We start from the raw sequence: 4,644 nt of genomic DNA on the forward strand, positions 1-4,644 counted from the left end.
CTATTTGAGACAGGATTGGTGAAGAATCAGAATGGTTGTGGTGGACAAATTAGTTGGCAGTTGTACTCTCAGTTAAGCAATGGTATTAGTTTTGACTTGGGCTCTGCATTTTGGTAGAGGAAATGGAGAAATGTTTAGGAGAAAAATGACTTGATGATGATTTGTATATAAAAGTACAAGAAAGATTGAAATTGTAGATGATTCAGAGATTTATAGATGAGCATCTAAATTGAGGGTGGTAATGCTCACTGAGATATTCTGAAGTTTGCCAGTTTGGGAAGAAGTGTGTGGTAAAGAAATAGGTGGATAAATACTCCTAAGTTAGCAATTAGATACGCTGAATTTGGAATACTTTTACATTTTGAGCCAGCAGCTGATTAGACCTCTCATAGGAGAAGTCTGGTGGAGATAGAGACTGAGAAGCATCAGTATATAGAGACAGTCATGCACCCATGGGCAGAGATGAAATTTTTAAGGGATAAAATAAAAATGAATGGATAAGAAGATCTTGTACTAAAAGAGGAATAATTCCTCAATTTCGTGCTTAGAGAGGTAAGGAGAGCCTGAAAAACATAGCATCCTGGGTGAATCTCTTGGAGAGCAGTTGAATCATGAAGTCAAATAAAGGTGTTCACAGAAACAGGGTTCTCAAGGAAGAAAGGTACTTAAAATATATGCACTGAATTGTATGATATTGACATTGCTGTTTCATGTAATAAAAAGGGCAGAGACTAAGTTGGAAGGGATGACAGAGGCCAAGAGGTGCAAGTAGGAATGGATAAATATTGAGCTTTCTTTCTACTTGTTACATTTTCCTGTAAAGATGTGTTGTATTGTGGTGACTAGAGGAAAGAGGACCTTTCTGTCCTCCAGTTGAATGTCACTTTGATGTCAACTCTCTAATTCCTCTGAGTATATGATGTTATAATACAGCCATTTTGATTAAACTTGTTGAAAGTGGCTGTTAGAATGTTTCCAAATGTTTTCTTTGCAAGTAGTGCACCCAGCAGGGAGACTAACCCCATGGCTCCTTTCACCCCATCCTTGAAACTGAGTTATCCCTGAATCTCACTCCACTTTCAAATCTGTCCCCTCCCTTACTGAGTTCTCAGGGCATTGCTTAAACCATTTCATTCGTTAGCTCAGGATGGTACTCTGGAAGAAAGTGCCACTATTCTTATAAATGCTTAATGTAATGACTTAAGAAGCACTCAAATTTCATAAATACAGAGGCAAAATGTATTCTTAGTTTTTGCACATCACCCAGAACATATTCTCAGATACGGGGTGGTATATCTATTAGGAATTAATAACATTGCTGAGGGTCTAGGGTAGTTATCTAAAAGTTTCCATCTCCTTTATTTTTGTGTATAAAAGGATACACATTACTTATAATTGATTATAAAGAACAAGGATACATTTAAATTATGTCAAATAATACAATTTAGTCCAAGCATATGCATGTGTGGGATAGCAGGAGGAGTTAAACATATAAGAAATATGAGTGTGGGTCTGGATTATGAGGCTTCGGCCATTGGAGTCCCTAGATCTTATCTCTAGGCCCCCAGTTATTCCCAGTTTCTTAGTTACTATGTGTGTGTTTGTGTGTCGGCTGCCCCATTCACTCTTATTTTAGTTATCTTCTTACCCAGTGTTTACTGTGTATGTTTATGTTCTACTTCATAGTTCTTTGAACTTACCTGTAGTTTCTGCTTTCTCATAAATTCTGACTGCCTGTGACCCAATCAGAGTCCATACAGTGCTGCTATTACGACACTTTAACTTTTAATGCAAATGGATATCCTCATCCTTCTTTGCACATTTGCTATTCAGATAGCAGTGTGGTCTGGAATCTAATTGGTTGAGTTTATTGTTTTGAGACAAATCATAATGTAAAATTTCTGCCATTCTATTGTTCAATTCCACATGGATCATATGGAAAAATCATTCTTCAGCAGGGCAGTTGGCTATGAAAACTTCTTGAGAAGATCCTGTGTTGGCAGAGATAATTTAGTTAATATTTACAGGTACAAAAAGACTCTTTGATAGGTTAGGTGATATAAACCAATGGTGCATACTCAATTCCTGGCTATATAACTGAGTCACTTGGAAGACATTTTAGGAACACTAATTCTGAAACCACAGTAGACTAAATGTGTTCAAATTTATTAATAGATTCAATAAATATTTGTTGTTGTTCAGTAGCTCAGTTGTGTCTGACTCTTTGTGACCCCATGGTTTGCAGCATACCAGGTTTCCCTGTCCTTCACTATCTTCCAGGGTTTGCTCAAATTCATATCCATAGCTTTGGTGATGCCATCTATCTATCATATCTAATCCCTTGAATCTGTCACTTCCATTGTATAAACTTAAGGGATTTGATTTAAGTCATAGCTGAATGGACCAGCTTTTTTCTCTACTTTCTTCAATTTAAACCTGAATTTTACAATAAGGAGCTCCTGATTGGAGCGACAGTCAGCTCCTGGTCTTGTTTTTGCTGACTATATAGAATTTCTCTAGATTTGATTGCAAAGAATATAATCAGTCTGATTTTGGTATTAACCATCTGGTGATGTTCATGTGTAGAGTTGTCTCATGTTGTTGCAGGAGGGTGTTTGATGTGACCAGTGCGTTCTCTTGGCAAACTCTGTTAGCCTTTGCCCTGCTTTATTTTATACTCCAAGACCAAATGTGCCTGTTACTCCAAGTATCTCTTGACTTCCTATTTTTGCATTCAGTCCCCTGTGATGAAAATGACATCTTTTTTGTTTGTTTGGTGTTAGTTCTAGAAGGTCTTGTAGGTCTTCACAGAACTGTTTGACTTCAGCTTCTTTGGCATTAGTGGTTGGGCATAGACTTGGATTTCTGTAATGTTGAATGGTTTGCCTTAGAAACAAAGATCATTCTGTCGTTTTTGAGACTGCACCCAGGTACTGCATTTTGGATTCTTGTTGACTATGAGGACTACTTCATTTCTTCTCAGGGATTCTTGCCTACAGTAGTAGATATAATGGTCATCTGAATTAAATTTAGCCATTCCCATCCATTTTAGTGCACTCATTCCTAAAATGTCCGTATTCACTCTTGCCATCTCCTGCTGTCCACCATGACCGTCCATCTTGGGTGGCCCTTTATGGTACAGCTCATAGATTCCCTGAGTTACACCGGGCTGTGATCCATGTGATCATTTTGGTTAGCTTTCTGTAATTGTGGTTTTCATTCTGGAGGCTGTGGGATTATAGTTCTTGCTTCCTGATGGGAGGGATTGGCTGTGGGGAAAACTGGGTCTTGCTCTGGTGGGCAGAGTCATGCTCTTTAAATCTGTAATCCAATTGTCTGCTGATAGGTGGGGCTATGCTGCCTGCCTGTTAATTGACTGACCAGAGGCGATTCAATCCTGGAATCTGCAGGCAATTCAATCCTGTGACCTCCAAAACAGACTTATGCCAGAGCCTTCCTGGACTGCTGCTGCCAGGGCCCCTGTCCCCACAGTATGCCCCTGCTGATCCAAGCCTCCACAGAAGATCCTCAAACTCTCACAGGCAGGTCTGGCTCAATTTCTTGCAGGGTCCCTGCTCTCTTCCTCTGGGTCCTTTTGCACACAAGATTTTTGTTTGTGCCCACCAAGAGTCTCTGTTTCCCTCAGTCCTGTGGAATTTCTGTAATCAAATCCCACTAACATTCAAAGTCAGAATCCCGGAGAATTTCTAGTCTCTTTGCCAGATTGCCAGGTTGGGAAGTCTGATGTGGGGCCTAGAACATTTGCAACAGAGCAAGAACTTCTTGTTATCATTGTTCGCCAGGTTGGAATAACTGATGTAAACTTTTTCTTTAAGGGAAATTCATGGTACGCCAGTGGGAAAGTGGCAATTCTTAAAGAATGAGTCTTTAAAAATGTGAAAAGCATACCTTCAAATAACTTGTTCTTTGAACCTTGAGGGCTGTTTCAAAATCTATGAAGCTTATTCACCACTGGGGCAGATTGAAAGGATTCTAAAGGTGTTTGCCAACTTCTCCCTACTTTTGGACATCACTCTCAGCCCTGACTAGCAGGGACACGCCCTTCAGCTGCTCCACATGGCTGGATGATATGCTGGGCACCTCAGTTACCTTCAGCTGTCGCAGCGTGTTGCTCAAAGTGCCGTCCGGGGGCAGGGCAAAGTCGCCTGCTGGAGTTACCAGAAAGGAGAGCTGGGGAAGGCTGGAGCCAAGGTTGGAGGACACCCAAGAGCATGGACTCTCGGGCCTCGCTGCTGCCACTGGCTGCCCTGGGGCCAATTTGCCGCCCACATGGCTTGCCACCTGGTCAAGCTCTGGCCCCTGCCTTTCCCCACCTCTGGCTCCTTGGCATTTATGTCCAGCCCCAACAAGTCTGGTTGCTCAGAGAGGGGCAAGCAGTGCTTTGCAGTCTCCCGCCCCACTGTGCCAGTTACTCGGGACACTGGTCACTACCCTGTGACCGCCTCCTCCAAGATCTCTGCAAATCTACTTCCTGGGCCACCGCTGCTTCAGGCCACTGAAGGCCATGTTACCATGAAAAAGAATAGATACATGTATATGTATAAGTGAATCACTTTGCTGTCCACCTGAAGTTAACACAGTATTATTAATCAACTATACTGCAATATAATAAAAATATGTAAA

Source organism: Dama dama, chromosome 33, assembly GCF_033118175.1.
Source record: "Dama dama isolate Ldn47 chromosome 33, ASM3311817v1, whole genome shotgun sequence".
Classification (NCBI taxonomy): Eukaryota; Metazoa; Chordata; class Mammalia; order Artiodactyla; family Cervidae; genus Dama; species Dama dama.